The following is an 11905-nucleotide window of genomic DNA, read 5'->3' on the forward strand; positions in this document are numbered from 1 at the left end:
TTTTAGGACTCGCAATGCTAGTCCTAAAAATCCTTTTTTGTAGTAGTGGCAACTCAAGAGGAAAACATAGTTGCTACCCTTAGTGAGGTGAATGCGGTCCAAGACAAGGTGAAAGGGTGGTGGTATGATACATGTGCCACCGTCCATGTCACCTATGACAAATCATTGTTCAAGACCTTTGAAGAGTCAAAGGGCAACCATGAGATACAAATGGGCAATGAGGGAAAATCCAAGGTACTTGGCAAAGGTACCATTGAAGTCTTTTTCACCTCCGGCAAGAAAGTCACATTAGTGAATGTACTTTATATTCCCGAAATGAGTAGAAACTTGGTAAGTGGTGATTTGCTTGGCAAGCCCAACATTAAAGCCGTTTTTGAGTCCGGTAAACTTATACTTACCAAATCAAATGTATTTTTGGGAAAGGGGTACTCTTGTGAGGGTATGGTTAAATTATGCACCAATGATGTAACTTTCAATGTTATCAATAAAATTGCTAATTCCGCCTATATTGTTGAGTATGATTCATTATTTTTGTGGCATCTTAGACTGTCACATATAGGTTTTTCTACCATGAAAAGAGTAGTAAAATGTGGTATGATTGCATGCAATATTAAAAACTATGGTAAATGTGAAACATGTGTTAAGGAAAAAATGATTAAGAAACCATTTCCTAGTGTAGAAAGATCATATAATTTACTAGATTTAATCCATAGTGATCTTTGTGAATTAAATGGTGTTTTAACTAGAGGTGGTAAAAGGTATTTTCTTACTTTTATAGATGATTTTAGTAGATATACCTATGTGTTTCTTTTAAAGCATAAAGATGAGACTTTTGATGCTTTTTAAATTGTATAAATTAGAAGTTGAAAATCAACTAAATAAAAAGATTAAGGTGCTAAGAAGTGATAGAGGAGGAGAGTACTTCTCTAATGAATTCAATACATTTTGTGAAGAAAATAGTATAATTCATGAGTGCACTGCACCTTATACACCACAACACAATGGTGTTGCCGAAAGGAAAAATAGGACTTATCTAGAGATGATAAATTCTATGTTGGTGTTTTCTAAGTTGAACTTCAACTTATGGGGTGAAGCTCTTTTAACCGCTTGTCACATTCTTAATCGAATACCGATGAAGAAAAATGAGATATCTCCATATGAGTTATGGAAAGGAAGAAAACCTAACATAGGGTACTTCAAAGTGTGGGGGTGTCTTGCATATTGCAAGAAAAACGAACCTAATAGAACAAAGTTAGGGAAATGTTGACGATAATCCTCCTCCAAAGCAAAAGAGGGCTCGTCAAGAACTCAAAGGCCACTAGGTTCCTCAGCAGGCTGGCAAATATAACAATGCAGGGGCCCGAGGACATCACCAAGCAGTCAGTGCCCATAGGACTCAGGGTGTTTTTCCCCGATGTGCCCATATGGATTGCGCGAGGCATGGAGTTGGTGTCTCCTTGAGGGACCTGCCTGAGGAACGCCCCACAAAACTGAGAACATGGCATCAATATCTCGGTAAATGAAAACATCGAGTCCAATGGAGAGACCGAAGTGGCTCGTCCAGCGAATAATGGTGACGAGCACCCTAGCTGGCGGATCTCGCGCCTCTGCGGATGGGTGCTTGGGAGGCACCCTAATCGCATTAACAAGTGGCACTTCAGCGAGGTGCACAGGTGGCATGCCAGTTGGATGCCTAGATGGTACGTTGTCATTGGGGTCCACTTGCAACCCTTGGGCTCAGGGTGTTCTGCCCCGACGTACCCATACGGATTGCGCGAGGCATGGAGCTGGTGTCCCCTCGAGACCTAACCAGTCCCGTAGGAATAACGGTCCAGGGACCTGACCGAGGAACGCCCCACAAAACCGAGAACATGGCATTAGTATCTTGGTAAATGAAAACATCGAGTCTGATGGAGAGACCGAAGTGGCCCGTCTAGCGAATAACGGTGCTATTCGGGGACAGACTGACCTACGAGACAACCTCAATGCCTGGAGGTGCAATAAGGCAGGAAGATGTGAACCTGTTGGGAGAAGTCCATCAAATCTCTAAGATATTCTCAATTCTCAGAGAAAAGATAACCTGGGCTCAGAGCGTCAACCGAGATCGTGACCTGATTCGTGCAGAGTTGGAAGGTCTGAAGCGAATAATGCTCAGGATGGCCAGCCGGCAAGGCCATGAGTTTGATTCGGAGGATGAATAAGTGGAGCCATGTGCCCCTCATCTTGTTGAGGCCCTGCTACTATAGGCTTCAATATGCCATCCATACCTTCCTATGATGGTGGTTGGGATCCCACGGACCACCTGTCTAAGTTCAATGGTTAATGTCGGTGTATCGTGTCTCCGACGATGCTAAGTGTCATGTGTTCCCGCTTACCCTGACAGGGCCAACGGATGAATGGTTTAAAAATCTCTGGTCCATTCAGTCATGGCACCAGTTATTGTCCGCCTTCCGAAGACAGTTCATAGGAGTTCAGAAGGTAAGCTTTGAGGTCAACGCTTTGGCCAACATAAAGCAAGAGCCCTTCGAGAACCTTAAGGCCTACATCAAACGCTTCAAAGAATAAGCGGCAAGAACCAAGAGGGTCGATGATGACCAACAGTTGATGGTGTTACAAGAAGGCATCCGTGTGGGGTCCCCACTTTGGGATGATCTCCAACGAAGGGGATGTCGACGTCTCAACCGCTTCATTTGTCGAGCACAAGAATACATCGACTGAGAGGACGCCCAGATTAGGGAATTCGGAGCGTCCACCCTCTTCCCCACATCAGCTGCACCTGGCCCTGTGGCCTTGATGATCCAATACTCCCCCTATGTTCCCATCTAACAGGGCTCAGAAGGAGTACAACCCAGCCATAGCACCACCTCTTTCGGTTACAACGTCATGTCTGCTCCTGAATTTGGTATGGCTCCGGTAGGGTCCAGGGCAGCGCCCACTGGATACAACACTTTACAACCTGCATTCGGTGCTAAAGTTGTTACCTCATCCCAACCTGCTAAATCTAGTAGAGCTCCTAACGGCACAAGGCGCGAAGGGAAGGGTAAGGGCCACAAACCTAGAGGAAACAAAACCACACAGCCCGAGCAGGGAGTCACATCAGGTGAGAAGTACATCTCACAATATTCCAAATACATTGATTTGGTAGACTCTTGAGAGAATATATTCATGGCCACGGCACAACACGTCCATTATAGGAAGCCTCAGCCCATCCAAAGAGACAGGGATAGGTAGGACCCTGGCAAATTTTGTCATTTCCACAACGACATAGGGCACCACACCAATGAGTGTCATCAACTCAATGATGAGATTGAGAATCTCATCAAGTTGGGAAACCTTAATCAATAAACAAAGGGAGGAATGCATCTGACATAGCCTCTCGTGGCAGGAGCGATGGTACCACCTGTTACACCACAGGCCTCAACGGCAGCTCCAGTAGCCCCCTAACATCTAGTGGCCCAAGGATCTCCTCCAGTAAACAGGCGGGTAGGAACCATCTCAGGAGGGCCTTACTTGGGGGGGGGGGATTCTCGAGGCTCGTAAAACAGGTATGCACAGGCTTTTAATCATGATGATGAGGTCATGGATTTGGCCTTGCCCAAATGCCACGAATGACTGACCAAGTCATAACATTCTCCGAAGATGATGCTCAGAGAGTGCATTTCCAACACCATGACCCGTTGGTGATTGGGAGTCAAATCTCCAACAAAATGGTGGCATGGAATCTAGTAGACAACGGGAGTTTGGTGAATATCATGCTTAAGTCAGCCTTCGAGAAGATAGGGCTGACTATGGTAGACCTGTCCCCATGCGCCTCGACACTCTATGGATTATTGGGAGAAGCCCTCATCCCGATGGGGCATATAAAACTTCCTGTGATGCTTGGAGAGGTACCTCGATAAGCCTTCAAATACTGCACCTTCGTAGTGGTGGACTGTTCCTTGGCGTACAATGCCTTCTTGGGACGACCTGCACTAGTGGAATTTGGGGACGTCACCTCCATCTGTCATTTGTGCTTGAAGTTTCCCACGAATGCAGGTATTGACACAACCCGTGGTGACCAAAAAGAGGTGAAAGTGCTACAATGTCTCCCTCAAGGCTCCAGTAATGATGGTAAGGGAGGAAGGTCCCAAGAAGTTTGAGGCCTCGGAAGTACAAGCTATCCAGGAGTCGGGGCCCGACAAGTTAGACCCAAGGGTTCAAGAGGAGAGGTCCATCGAATCAATAGAGGAGGTGGATGAGGTAGTTCTTGATACCTCCACCCCCGATAGGAAAGTAAAAGTTGGGCGAAGCTTGAAAACGGAGGCATTGGTGGGCTTCCTCTGAGGAAACCAAGACGTGTTCACAGGGTCACATTCCGATATGACTGGCATTGATCCGAATATCATATGCCATGTCTTGAATGTCGATCCTAGCTTTGCTCCCGTCCAGCAGAAGCAACAGACATTTGATCAAACTCGGAAAGAGGCCCTCAAGGCCGAAGTGGACAAGCTCCTCTCCAATGGGTTTATCCGAGAAGCCTAATATCCCAGGTGGCTATCCAATGTTGTCCTTGTGCCAAAGTCGAATGGCACTTGGAGGACATGCATCGATTTTTTGGACCTTAACAAGGCCTGTCCGAAGGACTGTTTTTTGCTCCCCAAGATAGACTAAATGGTCGATGCCACATCCGGTTACAAGTTGTTGTTGTTCATGGACGCATACTCAGAATATAACCAGATATCCATGCACGTCACTGATTAGGAGCACACTAGCTTTCGAACCGACAAGGGTGTCTATTGTTACATTGTGATGCCTTTCGGGTTGAAAAATGTTGGTACCACCTACCAAAGGCTAGTTAACAAGATGTTCAAAAACCAATTGGGACGGAACATGGAGGTCTATGTGGACGATATGTTGGTCAAGTCTAAGACCTCCACAGACCACGTGGGTGACCTGACTGAGGTCTTCACGGTGCTCCGCCAGTTCAGGATGAAGCTCAACCCCCAAAAATGCACATTTGGGGTTGCCTCAGGAAAGTTCCTAGGCTTCATTGTAAGTGCTCGGGGGATTGAGGCAAGCCCCAAGAAGATCAAAGCTCTAATCGAAATGCCATCTCCCCGAAAACATAAAGATGTTCAAAGTCTTACAGGAAGGATCGTAGCATTGAGCCGTTTTGTCTCCAAGGCAATGGACAAGTGCATCCATTTCTTCAATGTTCTCCGAGGGAGCTAGAGGTTTGAATGGACAGAAGAGTGCGAATAAGCATTCCAACAACCCAAGGCGCACATGGAAAACCCTCTAATCCTGTCCAAGCTAGTAGACGGAGAACCTCTCCTACTCTACATGGTTGTTTTGGAAGACGCCATCAATGCCGCGCTGGTAAGGGAAGAAAGCTGTGTTCAGCACCCAGTCTATTATGTCAGCAAAAGACTACTTGGGGCAGAGTCTAGGTACCCGCTGATGGAGAAGTTAACCTTTGCTTAATGGTTGCCTCTCGGAAGCTAAGACCCTACTTCCAAGCGCAGCCGATTAAGGTCCTCACAAACCATCCCCTCCAACAAGTCCTTTAGAAACCTGAGTCGTTGGGAAGGCTCTTGAAATGGTCGGTGGAGCTGAGTTAGTTTGACATCACCTATCATCCCAGAACTACCATAAAAGGTCAAGCACTCGCTGATTTCATTATCGAGAGCACCAAGAATTAGGAAAAGGCCGAATACACCAGCATGGAAGTTGTTCGTGGATGGGTCTTTGAACGAAAATGGTGTCAGGACAGGACTTATTTTGGTTTCCCCTGAGGGGCATAGGGTGCATAGTGCCCTCCACTTTGGGTTTAGCACCTCTAATAATGAAGCGGAATACGAAGCTTTGATCGCTGGGCTCCGCATGGCACTGGAGCTCAAGGCCGAAGGACCTGAAATTTTTAGCGATTTCGAACTCGTGGTGAACCAAGTTCTCAGAGAGTACCAGGCCTGAAGGACAAAGATGGCAGCGTACTTGGCAAGGGTGCAAGAAATGCTGCATAACTTCCGAAGAATCACTATTAGGAAAGTACCGTGGGAGAAAAATTCCAACGCAGACGCCCTGGCTAAACTGGCCACGACCAAAGATGTTGAATTACTCAATGTGGTCCCCATTGACCATTTGGAGTCCCAGAGTATCTCGACTCCAGACGAGGTGGAATCAGTACAACCCCAAGATGGGTGGATGGAGCCAATAGTCAAATACCTCATCTCTAGGGAGTTGCCCCAAGATAAGAAGTGTAACGCCCTACCACCTTAGAGCCGTTACTAAGTGAGTTTAAAACGTGCAATTAACTCGCTAAGCGAGGTTTTAAAACAAAAGTGTGATTAAACAAAAATTCAAGGTTGTAATCTTTAAAAGTACACTATTTCATTAAAATCTCAAGAGTTTAACATTCGGGATCCCAAAATGAGGTTTGTAAAATATTTACAATTCAAAATAGGTTTACGGATGACTAATTATCAAAAACATAGTTTAATACAGCCACTTCTCAAAATGCCCCCAACCAAAGCAGTCGGGCAGGCCAAACATGTACGCGCCGCCCCCACGCTCTCCGTACTCATGGCTGGTTGACTTTCACCTTGCCCTTACCTGCAACACAAAGCACCCGTGAGCCAAAGCCCAGCAAGAAAACTCATACAACACATAACATATGCGTATCATACAATCACTATAGCAGATAACTCACAGTTAATCAGACAGTCCATAAGATTTAAACACATATACGGCCATGCCGTCCCAGAAGCGTTACCAAAGCCTGGGTTCACGGTCCACACCATAAGGATATCCCATGTATCCATTGGGGTCTCACCCTAACCATAAGCACTCCACGTGCTAAGTGATATTCCCAGCCCCACTGCCGTTTTCGGCCTTCGCCGTTTTCGGCCCCTCGCCGTTCTCGGCTCCTTTGTCGTTCACTCTACTATATCCACACATATAGCATACTTAAACAGCATTCAAGCATATAATAATTCAATCAAAACTACACCCTAACAATAATGTTGTAATGCCCTGGTTACCCCAAAACAGTTACGGTAAACGGTGGACCGGAAATTTGACCCGCTACCCGAGTCCTTTGGTCAAAAACGTGCTCTAAATGTAATTAATAGGTTAAGGTGGAAAACTAATAAAAAGGAATGGGTATTTTCATTACAAACTGCTCTGCAAAGCTAATTAAAACATTTACAAGTTGTTCTCAGTACAAAATGGTCACTACTATTTCAAATTTACAATCCCACCGACCTAAGCGGCAAAAATAGGGTAAACCCCCTAGTTCCTCTGAGAACGCCTTGGCCGTGGTGGTCAAGCGGCCGCATATGTACACATCACCACCTAAGCTCTCCACTCAAGGCTGGGTGAGCTTTTCTTTCCCTTTACCTGCACCACATAGCACCCATGAGCCTAGGCCCAGCAAGAAAACACAATAAAGCATGAGATAATATCAACAATGATCGTAATAATCATCCAGGACTATCAGTCCAAACAAATAGGTGACAGTCGCAACAGTCACAAAAGTGGGTACAACCCCCTCTAGCCATGTGACGTTAGGGTCACTCGGGCTTAACTGATAAGAGAACTTTTCGTAAGTTTGGAACAGGATAGGTGTATGGTGATTAGTCACGAACATAACCTTCCCCATGACTTACAGTCACAACCCTGGAACAACGTTCCTTAGCCATGTGACAAACTGTCACTGGGGCCATATGCCCTGGCTCTGAATAACTGGTCCTAGACCAGACAAGCGCTTATAAGATCATCGACCTTAGGGTCGGTCCAGCATTAATACCCCATATGCATCATTCAACGCTGATATCGATTAGATCTAATCTTCATTTGGCTCGGCGTTCATGACGCTATGCCATTTCTGACACTTTAGGTCAATGTCCTTGACTAGTCAGTACATATACAAGTATTCAACATTCGCTAGCATTCAATAGGCAATCCATGTCCACATTTATCAATCAACATGCCTCAATAATAATCACACATGTCACATATACATAGGGTGCAGTTTTCTTACCTCAGATTCGAGCTAGAAAGATTAAAAGAACGACCCGTGAGAACGATCAACCTTTAGTCCTTTAGCGGTCACCTAATCATAACCAAACACGGGACATCATTAATAATAATGACCAACATAGGTTTCCACACTAAAATATAGCCTCCGGAAGATCAATCCCAACTAATCCAAGTAGTAGGAACATCCCGAGGCCTATAGCTAAGTTCCCGGGGTCAAAACGAGCAAACGGGGTGAAAATAGGGCAAGGGTTGAGGCCCCCAAAAATTCCTGAAACAAGCGCCGCGGCGCCCAACACCAAGAGCCGTGGCGCCCAGCCAAAACAAAAACCCCCTTTCTTCCTCATCAAGCCAGGGCCGCGGCGCCCAAGAACAGGGCCGCAGCCCCCGACCCTGGGCCATTCTCAAACGTGTTTTCAACTTCTCCAAGCTTCCAAAATCATACCTAACCATTCCCCAATCATCAAAACAAAGTTCCCAAGCTTCCCAAAACACCAAAACCCTCAAAACCCAAGGTTCAAACCAACCAAAAACTCAACAATTCACAAAGTCCAATTCAAAGCTTAGAAACTCGGAAAACTCAAAACTTTAAACTTAGATTACCTTTGATTGGGTTGTTTTCTGTCAAATCCTTCGGTTAAGAAGATTCTAATCTTTCCTAGGATCGCTATGCCTCGACCCTCGCTTGATTCTGACTCCTAGAACTCGAGATATCTTCAAAAATGCTCAAACGGTAAAACGAACTATCGAAAGGGAGAACGAGAGGTTTTCTAATCGTACGTTCTATTTGGCAGCTACTTCAAGCTTAAGTAACCTAAAATAAAACCTAATCCTCAGGGTCCCAAAAATACCCCCGGGACATTATAGTCAAAACCTCCAAAATTTCACCCTGATCTCAAATATTCCCAATTTATCATCAAATAAACATTCTTATTACCCCAAAATTGACCCCGTTATGACAAAACCGCTAATCCATTATATATGACCGTCTCATGCCGAATAGCTCGAATATATCTCCATAATAATGGAATCTCATTCACAAATCACATTATGCACCCAAATACACAAATTCACCCTCAATGGGCCAAATTATCAAAATAACATAATTATTCAAATGTGGACCCACATGCACGCGTATAATATCATATCATAATATAATTCACATATACATGCATTATATCATTTAATGGCATAATTAAACAAGTATGGCCTTCCCGGCCTACTAATCCCGCCATTAAACCATACCGGAGAATTCGGGGCATTACAACTATCCTCTCCTTACAGAAATTTCGTCCTCGAAATTTACCTGAATACTAATTCTGCATGTCTAACTCCAGCTCCCAGGTCGCTTCCTCAACCTTGTTGTTCCTCCACAATACCTTAACCAAAGGTATCGTCTTGTTCCTGAGGACCTTATCTTTTCTGTCAAGTATCTGGACAGGCTGTTCCTCATAGGAGAGATCTGCCTCAAGCTCCAGATCTTCATAGCTCAAAATATGATTAACATCAGGCACATACCTTCGAAGAGCTGAAACATGAAATACATTATGGACGGCCGACAACGCCGGAGGCAAAGCCAACCTGTAAGCCACCTGACCAACCCTCTCCAGGATCTCAAATGGACCTACATACCTGGGGCTCAGGTTGCCTTTCTTCCCAAACCTTCTCACCCCATTCCATGGCGAGACTCTAAGGAAGACATAGTCTCCTACCTGGAACTCCACGTTCCTGCGTTTGGGATCTGCATAGCTCTTCTGTCTACTCTGAGAAGTAAGCATTCTAGCTCTAATCTTCTCTATGGCCTCATTGGTCCTCTGAACTGCCTCAGGACCTAAGTATCTCCTTTCACCTGTCTCATCCCAATGAATGAGAGACCTACATTTCCTACCATACAGCATCTCATAAGGTGCAACCCCAATGGTAGACTGATAACTATTGTTGTAGGAGAATTCTATCAAAAGTAGATACTTACTCCAAGATCCACCAAAGTCCAGCACCCATGCTCTCAGCATGTCTTCCAAAATCTGGATCGTCCTCTCAGATTTCCCATCTGTCTGAGGATGATAAGCAGTACTGAACTTCAACTGCGTCCCCATGGCCTTCTGCAAACTCCCCCAGAACTTGGAGGTATAAGTAGGGTCCCGATCTGACACGATCGACCTAGGCGCACCATGGAGCCGCATAATCTCTCTCACATAGAGATCTGCATACTGGTCAACTGTATAAGTAGTCCTCACTGGCAAGAAGTGAGCTGACTTGGTGTAGCGATCCACTATCACCCAAATAGAATCATGCTGACCAACAGTCCTGGGTAAGCCCACCACAAAATCCATTGTGATGTCTTCCCACTTCCACTCTGGGATATCCAGAGGCTGCAGTAGCCCTGCCGGCCTCTGATGCTCAGCCTTGACCTGTTGACATGTCAAGCACTTAGCCACGTACTCTACTACATCTCTCTTCATCCCTGGCCACCAATATAATAATCTCACATCTTGATACATCTTCGTGGTGCCTGGATGCAAAGAGTAAGGTGTAGTATGAGATTCATCCAGAATCTCTCGCCTCATTGCAGTGTCTAACGGAACACATATCCGCCCCTTGTATCTCAACAAGCCCATCTCAGACACTGAATAACTCCAGCCAGAACATCCTCTCTGATCTTGATCAGCTGTGGATCACTCAGCTGACCCTCCTTAATTCTCTCTAATAGCGTAGACTGTAGCGTGATGTTAGCCAACTGGCCCACCAGCAACTCTATACCAGCTCTAGTCATATCATCTGCTAACTCCCTAGCTATCAGCCTCATACCATGAATCTTCCCCGGACCCTTCCGGCTTAAAGCATCAGCTACCACGTTGGCTTTTCCTGGATGATACAAGATCTCACAATCATAATCTTTCACTAATTCCAGCCAATGCCTTTGCCTCGTATTCAAGTCTTTCTGGGTGAAGAAGTATTTCAGGCTCTTGTGGTCTGTATAGATCTCACACTTCTCTCCATAGAGATAGTGCCTCCATATCTTCAGAGTAAAAACCACAGCTGCTAACTCTAAATCATGAGTAGGATATCTCTTCTCATACTCCTTTAACTGACGAGAAGCATAGGCAATTACCTTCTCTGATTGCATCAAAACACAGCCCAAACCCTAATGAGAAGCATCGCAATCAATCACAAACTTCTCCTGATATGTTGGAAGACTCAGAATCGGAGCTGTAATCAATCTCTGCTTCAGTTCCTGGAAGCTGTCCTCACATTTATCTGACCACACAAACTTCTGATTCTTGCGTGTCAACTCAGTCAATGCACCAGCTATCTTTGAGAACCCTTCCACAAACCGCCTATAATAGCCTGCCAATCCAATGAAACTTCTAACCTCAGAAGCATTCTTTGGCCTTGGCCAATCTCTGACCGCATCGATCTTCGCTGGATCCACTTTAATCCCCTCCTTTCTGATAATATGTCCAAGAAAAGATACCTGAGACAACCAGAACTCACATTTCTTGAACTTAGCAAACAGTCTGTGTTCCCTCAGTCTCTGTAGAACCAATCTCAAGTGATACTCATGTTCTGACTCTGACTGAGAATATACTAGAATGTCATCAATAAAGACAATCACAAACTGGTCTAGATAATCCTTGAATACTCTGTTCATTAGATCCATAAAAGCAGCAGGGGCATTAGTCAATCCAAATGACATAACTAGAAACTCATAATGCCCATACCTGGTACAAAAAGCAGTCTTGGGTATATCTCCCTCCTTGACCCTCAACTGATGATAACCAGAACGAAGGTCGATCTTAGAGAATACCTTCTTGCCTTGCAACTGATCGAACAGATCATCTATCCTTGGCAAAGGATACTTGTTCTTAATTGTCAGCTTATTCAGTTC

The sequence above is a fragment of the Humulus lupulus genome, chromosome 8 (assembly GCF_963169125.1).
Source record: "Humulus lupulus chromosome 8, drHumLupu1.1, whole genome shotgun sequence".
NCBI lineage: Eukaryota > Viridiplantae > Streptophyta > Magnoliopsida > Rosales > Cannabaceae > Humulus > Humulus lupulus.